Below are 16,945 nucleotides of genomic sequence, written 5' to 3'. Positions count from 1 at the left end.
CGAATGGTCGTAAGTTGCATAGGTCATAAGTCGATCAATACCTGTAGTGCTGCAATCAACAAGGGAGTGGAGGTCTCCTCGACAAACTGATTTCATTTCCTTTGGATAAATATTCAGCAGTGGGATTGCTTGATCATATGGTAGTTCTATTTTAATTTTTTTGAGGAACCTCAATACTGTTTCCCATAATAGCTGTACAAATATACCTTTCCACCAACATTGTGTAAGGGTTTCTTTTTCTCCCCACTCCACCAGCACTTGTTTTCTTTTATCTTTTTGATAATAGATGTTATAATTGGAGTGAGACAGTATCTCATTTTGATTTGCATTTCTCTGATGATTAGTGATGTTGAGTGTTTTTTCACATACTTGTTCACTATTTGTATTTCTTCTTTTGAGAAATGTCTATTCAGATTTTTTGCTTATTTTTAAATTGAATTATTTGGGTTCTTTGCTATTGAGTTGTTTGAGTTCCTAACATATTCTGGATATTAGCTCTTTGTCAGATGTATAGTTTCCTAATATTTTCTCATATTTTTTAAGTTCTCTCTTAAGTCTGTTGATTGTTTCCTCTGCTGTGTGGAAGCACTTTCATCTGATACATTTCCATTTGTCTATTTTTACATTTGTTGCCTGTGCTTTCAATGTCTTATTTAAGAAAATACTTGCCTAGTCTAATGTCGTGAAACATTTCCCCAATGTTTTCTTCTAGTAGTTTAATAGGTTCCGGTCTTATATTTAAGTCTTTAATCCATTTTGGGTTGATTTTAGTATATGGTAAGAGGTAAGCATTAAGTTTCATTCTTGTGCATGTGGACATCCAGTTCTCCCAGCTCCATTTACTGAAAAGATTGTGTTTTCCCCAATGTGTGTTCTTGGTCCCTTCATGGAAAAATCAGTTGGTTGTAGTTGTGTGGATTTATTTCTGGGATGTCTATTTTGTTCCATTTGTCAGGTTTTTTTGGCAGTACCATGATGTTTTGGTTACTATAGCTTTGTAGTATATTTTGAAGTCAAGTTATATGATGCCTCCAACTTTGTTCTTTTTTCTCAAGATTGTTTTGCCTATTTGGGGTCTTTTGTGGTTTCATATAAATTTTAGGATTTTTTTTCTATTTATGTGAAGAATAGCATTGGTATTTTGATAGGGAGTGCATTGATTCTGTAGATCACTTTTGGTAGTATGATTATTTTTACAATATTAATTCTTCCAGTCAATGAACAGGGGATAGCTCTCCATGTATTTTTGTCATTTTCAATTTCTTTCATCAGTGTTTTATAGTTTTCAATGTAGAGATATTTCACCTCCTTGATTAAATTTTTCCTAGACATAGATATATTTTTTCTTTTGTTGTTATTTTAAATGGGATTGTTTTCTTGATTACTTTTGCAGATAGTTCACTATCAGCACATAAAAGTACTATTGATTTTTACATGTTGATTTTTATCACTATATCTTTATTTTAATACAAATTTTTATCAAATATTTTTGAGCATCTCCTAAGCTCAATGTTCTGTGAGGGTAAGTACAGAGCTGTGGGGAAAAAGGCATATAAGAAATGGTCTTTTTTGTAGGTCCTCATCTACCATTTGCACTTGACCTCACTACCTACGTTACAATTGAGTTACAGTGACATCAGTCCCATAAGCCTTTCCCCTGTGAAAACAGCTCTCCACTTCTACCACAAAGCCCACTTCCCTATCAAACTGGTAGGTGAGCCAGGCTGGAGAATAGATAGCTGGTGTTCCTGCCTTATTCCTAGTTTTCCCCCTCCTGCTCTCAGGTAAAGATGCTGCAAACATCCTCCACCCTCAATACACAATGTAGATTCATTATTAAGAAAAGTATTTTATCTGCTATAGTCAGCATGAGTTAGTATGCTGGTAAATCTTTAAAACCTGACAATTTTTGAAAAATGAAGAATGTATATACACATGCACTCATTTAAAAATATAACTGATATAAAGGATGTGTAGCACACAGTTTAAAAATAATAATAAAGTATAAAATCTTCTTTATATAAATTCTAGAAAGTCAATTGATTCTCACACAATGTTTACCTTGATTTTTGCCAAATTTCTGACTATCCATAGTCAATCTGTGGTTACAACCAATGAATGAGTATAATTCAAATTGAATGTTGCTTGATACTTTCATTTATCTTAACTAGTAAGACATATATTGGAACTTCACTTATTCTTCTGGACTGTGAGTAACTATTTTGCTAAGGATAGAATTTTTCTGAATACTGGAAGAATATTTCATCAATGTTTTTTGCTATTTACAATATAACAAATATAGACATAGTTTTAAGTTTAATCTATGCTATTAACATTGTATCCATCACTGTTTTAAGACTACACAATTTTTTTTAAAAAAACAGTAAGTCAAGACTTAATTTGTAGCATTTGCAATTCTTACTTTATAGTCTCACCATGTCCAATTTCATCAGTGTGATGCCACTGAACATTGAGCTGGGAAGAGACTCCCAGTAGCAGACCATTATATTGCTGTGATATTATGAAATACGTACTTGGTCTTCATCTCAATTTCCTGAAATATGGGTTTCTAAAATACTTGCAATCTCTGGAATAACAAGAGTGCTTTTTGTATGCTAAGGAAATGGCTGGTATCTGGGCTTCCCTAGCTTCAGGATAGGAGCTAGTCATCAGAAAGATTGGGATTGGGATTGAGACTTTCAGTACCACCCCTCAACTTCTGGGGAGGGGAGAGAAGCTAAAGGTTGAGTTGATCACCAATAGCCAATGATTTAACCAATCATGCTTGTATTCATCCGTTCTCACATTGCTCTAAAGAAATACCTGAGACTGGGTAATTTACAAAGAAAAGAGGTTTAGTTGGCTCATGGTTCTACAGACTGTCCAGGAAACATGATGCTGGCATCTGCTTGGGGAGGCATCAGAAAACTTACAGTGATAGCAGAAGGCAAAGGGGAAGCAGGCACATGGTTGGAGCAAGAGGAAGGGATGGGAGGAGGTGCCACACACCCTTAACAATGAGATCTCAGGCGAACTCACAGTACCAAGGGAGCATGGTGCCAAACCATTAGAACCACCCCCATGATCCAATCACCGCCCCCACCAGGCCCCACCTCCAACACTGAGGATTACATTTTATCATGAGATTTGTGTGGTGACGCAGATCCAAACTGTATCGGTGCCTGTGTACTGAAGTTTCCATTAAAAACCCAAAAAGACAGTGATGGTATGGGGGAAGGGGCTGGCTTCCTGAAGGCTGAACACATGGGGAGATTTCCTGAAGGGCAGCACACCTAGAGAGGGCACATAAGGTCCACTCCCCATGCCCCAGAGCTTGCTCTGTGTGTCTCCTCCATCTAGCTGTTCACCTGTGTCATCTGCAATATCCTTTATAATAAACTGGTAAACATGAGTAAAGTGTTTCACTGAGTTCTGTAAGACCCTCCAGCAAATTAATCAAACCCAAGGGGTAAATGGTAGGAACTGGCGCAGAATTCTAGGTGACAACCTACTTTCAACTGGCGTCTGAAGTGGGGCCAGTCTTGTGAGACTGAGAGCCCTCAACCTGTAAGATCTGATGCTATCTCCAGGTAGAAAGTGTCAGAATTGAATCAGAGGACACCCTGTTGGTGTCTGCTAGAGAATCTCCTGAAAGACTGCCTGGTGGGGAAAAATCCCCACAGATTTTGGTGGCCAAGGGTCACAGAAGTGTTCTTTGCTGATTATTGCATGACAGTAGGAAAAAGCACTTTGCCTTAGATTTTTTCTATGTTTTAATAGTAGATTTTCTATCATATAGGTTCAGTACACACAGAATAACTTCAAAAGCCCAATGACTGCATAATGTAGTAAAATCATTAGATTTGATGAGTTTTTAGTATTTATTACATTTTCCTTTAGTGTAATTTAAAGTTTATGATTTAATTCGTAATAATGATTTCATGGTTTTATTTAACAATCAGCATGCAAAATTTCTGAAAACTTGACAGTCTTATCTCACAAGGTGGTGTGAGCTCCTCCAGCAAGCTGGGATGGGATATGGGTTAGGTTGTATGTTGAAGAACGCTTAGATGTGTTGCAGGAGAGGATGGGCCTATACTACTTGGTACGTCCTGGATAACAGTGGTTTCCAGGGCTCACTTGCTCAAAGATCAAGATCAAGATCATCCTCACACAGCTTCTTTGGAAATTTCATACTTAGAGGTCATCTCTCTTAAATGGGAGGATTCCATCACAGAACACACCTTCTCTGATTCCTTTCTAACCCCTAGATTATTTATTTGCTTATTTATAAAACACAGTTCTAGCAGTTTGTGCTCATTAACTGTTTGTGCTTTGTAAATTACCTAAAAGTTAGTAGCTTACAGTAACAAGTACACACATACACCACATAACAATGTTTCAGTCGAAGACGAACCTTATGTGGTCCCGTAAGATTATGATACGGTCATTCCACTGTGCCTTTTGTACATTTAGCTATGCTTAGATACACAAATAAGCACTGTCTTACAATTGCCCACAGTATGCAGAACAGTAACATGCTGTGCAGGTTTTCAATCTAGGAACCGTCAGTTATATAGGTTTTACTCTACAGCCTAGGTGTGTCTTAGGCTGAATCATCTAGGTTTGTTTAAGTACACTCTAGGATGTTCACACAATGATACATTTCTCAGGACATATCCCAGCCATTAAGTGACATGACTGTATTGATTTTTCTCACCGTCTCTGAGGGCAGGTGTCTAGAGCAGCTTAGCTGGAAGGCTCTGCCTCAGCCTCTCATGAGGTTGCAGTCAAGATGTCAGTCAAGACTACAGCATCTGAGAGCTTGACTAGTCTCCAGGGTCTGCACCTATGAGGACTCATCCCATGGTTGTTTTCCTTGCTGCATGGACCTCTCCATAGGGCTGCACAATTGTCCTTACAACATGGCAGATGCCTCTTCCAGAGCGAATGACCACAGAAGAGAGCAAGTCAGAAGTTATGATGTCTTTTAAGATGTGGTCTCAGAAGTCACGCATCACTTCTGCTCTATTCACTAGGAGTGAGTCACTAAGTGCAGCCTCTCAAATGGAGGGAAATTAGGCTCCACCCACTGAAGGTAGTGTCAGAGAATCTGTGGACATATTTGGAAACACCACATACCATAATTTTAGGTAACTTTAGCTCATTTTGTTATTTTGATTCGTGCTTTCAAATTTTAGGGTTTTTATTTTACTTTTTAATAGTTCATCAAATTATCTATATTTTATTCTTTTAGACACTACTATCTTTTACTCATTCTAAAATCCTTTTTGTGACTTCTGTTACTAATATTCTTAGTTAATGTTGTCTGAAATTTTGATTTTATGTGATTGAATTTGGGCTTTTCATTTATATTATAATTTGCTTTTCTATATTAGCTATGATAATCTTTAAATAGTTGGATTTATTTCCAACTCCTTCAAGCTTGTCTTTCTTGTCTATTAGTCTGCCTTCTCACCCAGTTTGACCAAATAGGTTCTTTTGGTAACCATCAGATTCTTTTGGTAATTATAGGTAAGCTCCGACATTTAGAGGTAGATGGGAGCTCTAATGTTTTCTACCCCAAAACTACACTAAAAGTGATATGCTACAGCCCAAGCCAGTCTCAAACTGTATTCGGTCATGTGCAAACATCTGTTAGCAAGCAGCGCTAAATGGCGGAATGTCCTAGCCCTGGACTCCGTGAAGACCCCACCGCTGCCTTTTTCACACCATAGCACATACCTTACAGGAAGGAATAATTCCAGCACAAACATAACAAATATCCTGATGACAGGAGCAGCTTGTCTTGTGGTGGGATCGGGTGAGGGACGTTCTGTGGGTACAGGAAAGAATGTGGTTCTCGACCGAAGATGTCTCTTCAAAGGGATTGTTTTCTTGCCTCACCAGTTTCTTCCACCCTATTCATTCCAAGTTGGAGATGCCTGTACAATATGCTGGTTAATGAAAAGTTATTTCCAAATCCCGTAGATCAACTAGCGATCTCCTCCGATACATGTTTAGATTGAGGTTTTTGAAGGAAAGCCACATTCTGAACTGAAGACTGCTCTAAGAGTGAAATAACCGCTCCTAAGATTGGTGTGTGAGGATTTTAAATCAAGGAAATTCAGTGTTACTTACCCAACCCAAGGTTAGTGGTTAAACTCAAGTATGCCCTCTATACTAAGGCATTTTAAAGCTAAATCCTGATAGATGGTGTGTTTGAGTTTAATCACTAACCTAGGGCTGTACTCTCTAAGTGAAAATACTGTCTTGGTCAGCCCTGGCTAGATTCTGCTGTGAGAAACCCAGAATCACAGGCAACTAAAGTGTTGGAGGTGTTTCCTTGCTGGCTTGTAGCTGGCACCTCTGATATTGCTGGGCAAAAAGAAATTAAGGGCTCCAGGAAGTTCACTAAAACTTAAATGTACAGGCTGGAAATGACACATGTTACTTTGGCTTACAGTTCATTGACCAGATGAGCTTCCTGCCCCCATGCCACAGCTGGTCAGAAAGAGCTATCCTGCGAGTGCCTGGAGGCGGAAGAACTGGGGATACTTGATCAACAGTGCAGTGCCTTCTGCTAACACCCTCCTGCCATCTTGTCACTGGGGTTAGAAACAGTTCATGAGAAGTCATCGGTGAATATCAATTACTATCATAGGACTGGTTCTTTTAAACAGCCTACATTTCAGCCAGTCTCTGGATTCCTAGAGCTCTCTTCCCTCTGTGATGCATCCTGAGTGATGCCTGCAGGGTGAGGCGCACTCGGCTAACGCTACACTCCTCCCCTTCCTTCCTTACGGTTGAGTTGAATGCTTACAGAAGTTGTGTGTTTGCTCAAGCCTGTTTATGCCAGTAATACTTACTTTTAATGACATAATTTAGTTAAATAGTACATAATATTATAAAATATAAGGACAGAAAGGAAGAACAAAGCTCTTTTAAAATTGCTACTGAAATAGGAACTCAATAGGCCATATCATAGCTACTCAAATTTTAATGTTCACACAAACCACCCAGAGAGCTTGTTAAGGGGCAGGTTCTGATTCAGTAGATGCAGGTGGGGCCTGAGATTCCGAATTTCTAATTAGCTCCTGGGCAATAGGGATGCTGCAGGTCCACAGATCACACATTGAATAGCAAAATATGAGACGGCTACAAAAGCTTATTGGAAAATCATTAAAACACCAAAAGAGACTGCCTGCAGGTCGCTTTGCTAGTACTTTAAGTTATCTAAGAGCTCTCTCAACTTTGAAAAACATAGACCTGGATATCATGAAGCTGCCTCTTCTCATAAAGATAATGTGAACATCATTCAGTAAAACACATTTTAAAAAACAGAGAGAACTTGACTTTCTTATGAAAAATAAATACATGAGGTTAAAAGTAAAAGTTTCCAGAAGGATTTTATTGTTTTTAAGTGATTCATTACTTAAGAAAACTTTTTGCATTGAAGAAGAGAGTTTCTACCATATTGTATTAAATGCACAATTACCAATGGAAGTTGATAACAAGACTTTTGGAAATTAACCAAGCTTTAAGCAGATACGTCTCACAAAATGTCAGTCAGAGTCACCTCACTACCCAACTCCAAGAGTGCCTGGTACGTAGAATACAATAGCAGACCTGCAACATATTTTGAACCTTGGGGCTTTTAGTGTAATTTGTTTTCTAAGAAGGAGAAGGTTAGTAACGCTCAATATTTCAGGAGCCAATCTTGGGAGAGAAAAAAATTTGCTAAGTGGATTCAAAGCAAATAAATGCTCTTTGCTTGGGACATTTCCTTTACACACCCATGGTTACAGCCATGGAGATGTTTGTTTGTTTGTTTTTGAGACAGAGTCTTGGTCTGTCATCAGGCTGGAGTACAGTGCCACGATCTCAGTCTACTGCAACCTCTTCCTCCCGGGTTCAAGTGATTCTCCTGCCTCAGCCTCTTGAGTAGCTGGGATTACAGGCATTCACCACCATCCCTGGCTAATTTTTGTATTTTTAGTAAAGATGGGGGTCTCACCATGTTGGTCAGCTGGTCTCAAACTCCTGACCTCATGATCCACCTGCCTTGGTCTCTCCAAGTCCTGGGATTACAGGCATGAGCCACTGTGCCCGGCTGGAAATGCGTTTTATAGTCACAATGGGAAAGGGGAGGAATAGTGTACTTCGTCATTGTACGACTAAATCCTGATAAGCTTGAGGGATTTTCAAAGGGAGAATAACAATGAAATACATTGATATAGGGGAACCATGGATTGAGAACTATTCTCATAAAGTATTCAGTTGATCAGTGATGTATTTGTGGAATAATTTCAGTCCTCGTCTTTCTATGCCCTGTTCAAGGGCCAGAGAGCTTATTGCTATGGGGAAGTTTGAGAAATGCTTCAACCATCCCAAATGGGGCAGTTTTAAGGTTTCCAAACAAACCCATCTGCACACAGATGCTCTTCCCAGAAGGCTCCCCTTCTGCCTTCCAAACTCATCTCCGCCCTTATTCAAGGCCTCTAAGTTTATAAGGGATTATTCTGTGCAAACGATTTCTTCCTAATTTAGACCCAGTCTCGTTTCTGACCGCTAATAGGTCACTGTGTGACTTCATATCCAATCCCAAACTGGAGTCTGTCTCGAGTATTAATAACATTCTGTGAACAACAACGTTTTCCCCCTTCCATGATCTGTGTAGAGAAGGACCTTGGTGCAAGTACCTACCAAGCAAGCTATCCCAGAAATTACGAAGCAAAAAGGCTCACACACCAAATTTAGATGCTTGAATCCCACAGTTTATTAAACCAATTTAAAACACAAACAATGAAAAACTATGCGGTAGATTAACACATTTGGGTTATGTATATATATGTATATTTATGCAGGAGGAAGACCCACACTACCTAAATCCTGGGCTAGCAAAGCTTATGTGTCTTGTCTGTCTGCCACAGGAGCCTTCTCCAATGATGGTGTCATTAAGAGGCCAGAACTGGGTTTAAGCAAGAGTACCCCCAGACTAGAAGGTATCCCAGGGCATTGACATACCCTAGCTCTATTACAGCGATGGATGTAGCCAGCCTATAGCTGTAGCTTGACAGTTAGCTGCTAAACCACCATGCTTTCTAACTGCACTTCTTGGACAAAGCACATGCAGAGCCAGAGGGGGGACGTACTAGGAGTCACCAGTGGATAGTCGATGTCAGGTGTGACCCAGCTGTCACCCACAGTTGTGTGCTCATAACTTGGTCTGTTCATTCCTTTCTAGCTCTAAGTAACACATTTGTGCTGTCACATATTCTGTTTTCTATTTTTAGCATTTCAGGTTTCTACTTTGCTGTCAGCATTTAGCATATATGATTAATTCTGCCCATGCCTCACAAGCCATTTGCTTACACATTGTCGGGACTAAACACAGACTATGAGACTCTCCTGTGGCATACAAACCACTCGCTAACTCACTATCTATGCTTTTACATTGCTTACGTATTTCATCCACTTAATTTGCTTTTCTTGTCTTCTTCAGCAGAATCAAATAATCTCAAATAATACAGCAAACTCATATAATGCAGAGAATAGGAGGACTGATGGAAAACACAAGGTACAAAATACATTTTTTATGGCTTAGCCAATAATTGGTGCTCCTTTAAAAAGTGGCACATTATTCATTTAGAAGCAATAATAGCTAGTGTTAATGGATCACTAGGGCGACTATCATAAACGTTAATTGGTCGTACATTTCAAAATAGCTAGTAGAGAATAACTTGAATGTTCCTGGCACAAAGAAAATATAAATATTTAAGTTGATTGATAATTCCAGTTACCTGATTTGATTATATGAGTGTATCAAATTATTGTCACTTTCATACCAACCTAATATGACTTGTACGTTGAATATACGTGTATCTAATAAATAAGTAAAAACAAACTTCATAAAAAGAAAAAAGTGGTACATTATTGAAGATTCTTTTTAAATGAATTCAGTTAAGTCTCCTAATTATATTAATAACTTACACATGCTCACTGTAGGACATTGGAAAATAGAGAAAAGTATTAAGAAAAAAATTGTCTTTAATGCTACGACCTGGTGACAATCAATGTCAGCATTTGGTATACTTTATTTTTTAGATCCTATTTTAATAGATATCTTTCCCCATCTTTTAAGGTTGTACATACATTTCTACATCCTTACTGTCACAGAGCAAACTCCAAAATTGGGATTCAGCCTGGGAGGCCACCTGGGATCTCGGCTTTACGCAGGAAGGAATTCAAGAGCCAGCCGGCTGACAAAGTAAAGTGAAAGTAAGTTTGCTGAGACAGTAAAGCAGGCCAGGCGTGGTGGCTCATGGCTGTAATCCTAACACTTTGGGAGGCCAAGGCGGGCAGATCACCTGAGGCCAGGAGTTCGAGACCAGCCTGGCCAACATGGTGAAACCCCATCTCTACTTTAAAAATACAAAATGAACCAGGCATGGTGATGTGTGCCTTTAATCCCAGCTACTCGGGAGGTTGAGGCAGGAGAATCACTTGAACCCAGGAGGCGGAGGTTGCAGTGAGCCGAGATCGTGCCATTGCACTCCAGCCTGGGCAACAAGAGCAAAACTCTGTCTCAAAAAAAATTAAAAAAAGAAAGTAAAGCCATAAAAGGGTGGCTACACCATAGGCAAAGCAGTGTGAAGGCCTGCTGGCTGGGTTATTTTTATGGTTATTTCTTGATTATATGCTAAATAACAGGTGCATTATTCATGAGTTTTCCAGGAAAAGGGCTGGGAATTCCTGGAACCCATGATCCCTCCCCCTTTCCGACCATATAAGGTAACTGCTGGACATTGCTATGGCATTTGTAAACTGTCATGGCACTGGTGAGCATGTCTTTTAGCATGCTAATGCATTATAATTAGCGAATAATGAGCAGTGAGGAAGACAAGAGGTTGCGTTTGTAGCCATCTTGGTTTCAGCAGGTTTTGGCCACTTCTTTACTGCAGCCTGTTTCATCAGCAGGGTCTTCGTGACCTGTATCTTGCAAAACTTGTCCTGCTGAAATCCTGTCTCATGCCCTTTTTCCAAAATACTATATGTATTATATCTTCCTATCTTACTTCGTGTGTTTTCTATGTAGTGGGAGACCGCCTTTCCCTGGCATTGGCTACAACCAATTATTATTTCAGAGACACAATGAACAGCTGCCTGACCGTCACCTGATGGTCACCTGACATTCCTGGGGGCCTCTCCTGCCCTGCTCATGTCTGCCTAACTATGTACTCTAACAGAAAGACCTAGTAAGGGGAGGAGATTCTCTACAGAATGTGAATGTCCCCCACAGAGACAGCTTTGCAGGACCATATCAAAATTTGTCAAAAAATATATTCTGGAGTAAAATACTTTGATTCCCTTCAGCACCTGCTTTGTGTTTTGTGATGCTGTGCAAACATGTTTGGAATTTGGTATCTTGTTACAAAGAGTCTGTTCTGTCAGTGTTGAGATCTCTGTTTTAATGTTAGTGCTGGTCAGCTGTGACTGAACTCTCAGGGTGGAGGGTATCTTGAGGCCTGTCCCATATGGCCTGAACTGGCTTTTCAGGTTTCTTTGGGTCCTCTTAGCCAAGAGGAGGGTCTTTCCAGTCAGTTGAGGGGCTTAGAATTCTTTTTTTTTTTTTTTTTTTTGGTTTATAGGACCATGATAATTACTGCATTCAGTCAGCAATTAATCACTAAGTCTTAATTTTAGTAGGCATTTTTTTTAATGCTGAACTAAAGTGAGATTTTCTCTTCCTTAAAAATCTGGGATGCTCATTCATTCTCTGATCAGTTTAGATGCAGTACGTGAAAAACCAGAAAGCTAGTGTTACAGCTCTTTTAGAATTTGTCTAGCAGGTTTTCCAGTCTTTACCAGAACGTCACCCTACCATAAAAAGAAAGAAAAGCCATCAACCTGTGTGTGTGTGTGTGTGTGTGTGTGTGTGTGTGTGTGTGTGCTCCCTGGACCCTTCTTTTCCACGAAACCTTGCTCCAATCAGAGACAAGAACCTTCTTTTCTTGACTAGTCTCTGCCTTGTTCTTTTTCTGAAATCCTTTAAGATGGTCAAGCTCTGTGGAGTCAACCACGCAAATGCTTCAATAGAAGGCGAAGTGGATGCTCTGCACCTTTTTTTTTTTTTTTTTTTTTTTTGGAGGCAGAGTTTCACTCTGTTGCCCAGGCTGGAGGGCAATGGTGCAATCACAGCTCACTGCACCTTCTGCCTCCTGGGTTCAAGCAATTCTCCTGCATCACCCTCCCAGGTAGCTGGGATTACAGGCACCCTCCACCATGCCTTGCTAATTTTTGTATTTTTAGTAGAGATGGGGTTTCACCATGTTGGTCAGGTTGGTCTCAAACTCCTGACCTCAGGTGACCCACCTGGCTCAGCCTCCCAAAGTGCTGGGATTACAGGCGTGAGCCACCATGTCTGGCTACTCTTCACCTTTTATTACCTTCCTTGAGCCAAAATAATGGGCTGTAGCAACCAGCATTCAGTACCCTGCTACCTCACATGAGGCAGGTCCGATGAAGGTTTCTCTGAAGGACTATGTTTTAATGAGGGAGAGTTTTTCACAAGACTTTGGCAACCATTGTGTTCCCCTTACTTACTGCCACAAGTATGACTTACTTTCTACATAGAAGGACTCCCAGATCCTAAGAATGACTTAATGGCAATAGATAATTGTCACATATTGCTAATGCTATTTATTTCCCAAGAAAAAGAAAGAGGTGTTAATGGTATGGTGTTTGCTACCAGGGCTTCAGCCTTAAAAGGGGAATGTAAACTTCCCAGGGCTGTGCATGGCATTGTATGTGAGGTTGCACAGTCTGGGAGGCGCTGTGCCACCTTGTCAGGCTTCCTAAAGGAGCTCTCAACTCCCATCCACACACAAAGGCATCTCCTGGGGACCGGGTCCTGGGCAAGACTGGCTGCCTCATCAATTTGCCCACACAGCCACAGGGTGGCAGATCTGCCAGGTGACTTGAAGGACCACTAGCCTTTTCCTCCCTGCTTGGGAGCCACACTTCTTCTGTTACCGCCCCCGAGGGCAGAGCCGGTGGGCATCATCATCTCCATCTCTTAGGCTGGCGCTATTGATACTGGTGGGCTGGGGTCAGTCCCCAAATACCGGTTGGACCTGGACTCAAGCCAACGTCCATGCTTTTGACACCATGACAAGAAGAAACTCAAGGATGAGTCCAAAAATAGTGAAAATTGGGAGATTTATTTGCAAAGCAAAAAGTACGTACTAGAGAAAAGGAAGTGCAGGCATACTCAAGGGAGAGTTTAGCCCATGGATTTGGCCGGCTACCTTTATGGGTTTCTTTAACCAAGGGATGGAATATTCATGAAAATTCCTGGAAGAAGATAGAAATTTCTTGGAACTGTGGTGCCACCCATTTTTATATCAAATATGGGTATTCCCAGAACTGTCGTGGGGTGGTGGGTGTGTGATTTAGGACATTAATGAGGGTATAATGAGGTTCTAGGGGAAACCGATGCCTAACCCGGCACCATGTTGGGTCCAGTCGGTATTAGCCAGCTTGGTCCACACCCTGGTTTTTCAGGATTTTATAAGCTCGTGGCTTCTGTAGCTATTTCAAGTGTCCTTTTGCTAGTCACATGAAACTGCTGCCTGGAATTTTCCAACCTCCTGCAAACACTGTGTATTATTCTTCCCTTACCACCAGTGCTATAGAGGGTGAAATCCCTCCCGTCGGCAAATGACTGTTCTTCCTCTCCAATACTGTTAGAGGATATTTGTTTGTTCCTTAATTTTGATATCTTATGGGATTTTGAGATTTTGGTATTCTAAAAAGTTTGGCATTTTGCAGATATTTTCATTAAAAGAGGTAGGCACTGCCTCTATCTTAACCTGATTTTATCTGAACCCAAATAGGTCTTATTGTTTCTAAGACAACTATTTTAATTCTAAGACTCTTCTAGGGTTTGTCACATTTGTCAATTGTTCCATTTTGCATAGAGTGAACCATGCTTTGATGACAAACAGCCAGCACCTCTGTGATGATGTCATTCAGTGTTCGAGTCCAGGGTAGTTTGCTATAGGTCCCGGCTCTCAGAGGGTAACCGCATATGCGTGAATGTCCTGTCTCATTGATTTAACACCCTCAGAATGAGTGCAGTGGCCACTCTCGCAGCACACTTCTTCCCTGAGCCGGAGTCGGGTGGGGCTCCAGTGGAAGTCTCTAGGAGTGTGTTTTGATAGTTTCGTCTGCAGTCTGCATGGCTACAAAGTCATCTGGGCAATCTTTTAATTAAGTGTGGAGTTACATTACTTACCTTTATTTATTAAACTTAAATCTACGGTGGTTTTAAAACTCATATGAAGAATAACTTGTCATATTTTACATTTATGTATATGAGTAAGAAAAAAAAAACTATGTTTTAGATTGAATTTTACTTTTCCCCTGCCCTTGAGCCTTTTTTTTTCAAGTATGTACATGGTAGGGTGTGAATTACATTCATTTCATAAAAGCACTGATGGTTGTAGGAGATCACTGAGCTAAAGGATGGATACATATCTCTCAAACTCATTCATATTGTCCAATAAATTAAATCCTTAAAGAAAAGAAAAAAGGCTTATTAATTGGAACACAAAAGCCCCCATCCCTGGTCCCAGTGCACTTTTCTTTAGGGTGATATAATCCAAAGGAGAACTTGTAGGAAAAAAAAATAGTGCTTGTTCTGTGTACACTCAAGAAAAGATGAGGAAAAAAAAGAAAATCTCTTCTTTTGGGGTATGGGTGAGGTCACAGTCTTACCATGGTAGGAGCTCACTCATTAAGTGGAAGAGGGAGTGGAATCCCCCCACCCACCCCCACACACTCACACAGAGAAACAACTTTTCTAGATAATGACTTTATGCAAATCAGAGAAAGACTCCATTGCTCCAGAACACCTTCTGCCACCTGTGGAGAGGCATCGATTAGCACCCTGCAAAGCAAGGCGTCCTGGGTGGACAGATGCCCAGGACTGTGCACAGTGCCCAAGGAGAGAGTGGGAGCCTCTTGGCACAGGCCAATGGCTGCCTCTGCTAAATAACCTTCTACAGCTCCTGCAGCTCTGAGCGATTTCTCCATTTTTCTGAGCCCCTAAATCTATATCAGGCACTGCTGCATGAAGAACAAGAACAGGTGTGGCACATGGCAAGACAAGAATCAGCAGCACTCTGCCCACTGGAAGAGGAGCAATGAGGTCAGGGGGATGCCAGTATGCTGGGCAGGTGGGGGCCTCTGACCCAGGGACACTGCTTCTAGGACCAGCGGCATAACCCTGGACCCAGTGACAAATGAAAATATGGGACATCCTGTGCAAAAATTATTAAGGATTTTGAGATGGCAACAGCAGAGCATTAAACCCAGCACAGGGTTCTCGGTGCAAGCGCTGGTTCACAGGCCCCTGAAGCCAGCCCTGGGCCCCTGACTCCCTGTCAGCTGTGTGGCTGCCCTGTTCAGTCTGAGCAATGACAACCCACGTCTTTCCTTGCCATTGCCCCTAGGTCATCTTGATCCTCAACACACACACACCATGGTCACACACCCCACACTCTCTCACACACGCTTTCACTTATACACCACACATTCAACCTACACACACCCACCATAGTCACACACCCCACACCACACACTCACACTCACCCATATCCCACCACTCACACACTCACACAGCCTGCACACACCCACACCCCACACCCTGTCACACACATACACCCTACACACACCTATCATAGTCACACACCTTCTCACACACACACACACCTCCTACACACACTAGTCACCCCATACTCTTTTACATACACTCACACACACATACACACACACCCACCATAGTCACATACTCTCTCTTACACTCACACACCATAGTCACACATCACACACCCCACACCCACCCCACACTATCTCGCACACACCCCACACTTACACACATTCACTCACATTCCACACACACCATACTTACACACCCCACACTCATACACACTCATTCACACACCATAGTCACACAGCACACACCCACACTCACACACCTCACATTCTATCTCATGCGCAGCCCCCACACATACGCACACACTCACACACCACACACACCATGCTTACACACCCCACACTCTCTCATACACACAATACAGGTTCACACACTCTCACACACACCCCACACTCTCTCACACACACTACAGATTCACACACTCTCACACCCTACGCTCAGCACACGCACATCCTCGCATACCCACAGTCCTCCTGAGATCCCTTTGGGCTGGCCATGTTCTTCTCCAGGAGAACTGGGGAAGTAGGCAGCACCCTCTCCAGCGTTCTCATCATCAAGAGCTAGCTGGCTATGGCTCCTCTGAAGGCTCTCTCAGCATGCTTCCAACCTTGCATTCCAAATCCTGGAATGACCGCAAATCCTTTATAACAGAGTCAAACACCCTGGCTCCACACTGAGAACCTTCCAGATCCTCATTGCACACTCTCTCTCCATGGTTTTCTCCGGGCAAGCTGAGTGCTCCGACTTAGGAACAGCCTTGTGCTTTCCTTCTGCATCCGTCATCTCTTATGATTACAGCTTGCCTGCCTGTCTTTAGCTCTCCCTTCAACTCATGAGGTTTGCACTTTTAATGCTGACGTTTAAAAAAACGTGTTTTATAAGTCTAATCAATAGCAAAGTATATTATCTTTACTTACTTAATTATTAACATTTTACAATAAAGTTATCTGTTTAAGAATATATACTCTATGGGGCCAGGCGTGGTGTCTCACACCTGTAATCCCAGCACTTTGGGAGGCCGAGGCAGGCAGATCATGAGTTCAGGAGATCGAGACCATCCTGGCCAACATGGTGAAACCCCGTCTCTACTAAAAATACAAAAAATTAGCTGGGCATGGTGGCATGTGCCTGTAGTCTGAGCTGCTTGGGAGGCTGAGGCAGAAG

General features: G+C 41.5%; 1 protein-coding gene and 1 non-coding gene across 11 annotated transcripts in view; both read left to right on the top strand.

Annotated features, from left to right (window-relative positions):
* The window catches only part of HECW1 (HECT, C2 and WW domain containing E3 ubiquitin protein ligase 1), a 454,797-nt gene that overhangs the window by 67,933 nt on the left and 369,919 nt on the right, over window positions 1-16,945 (top strand). The window lies entirely within an intron of this gene.
* LOC116527491 lies at window positions 11,819-11,880 on the top strand. Its single transcript, XR_004258572.1, has one exon. It is a non-coding gene; the product is annotated as a U7 small nuclear RNA (small nuclear RNA).

This window comes from Sapajus apella, unplaced genomic scaffold, assembly GCF_009761245.1.
Source record: "Sapajus apella isolate SASKATOON/1434 unplaced genomic scaffold, GSC_monkey_1.0 scaffold54, whole genome shotgun sequence".
Lineage (NCBI taxonomy): Eukaryota > Metazoa > Chordata > Mammalia > Primates > Cebidae > Sapajus > Sapajus apella.
This window is presented reverse-complemented; position numbering and strand designations above follow the sequence as displayed.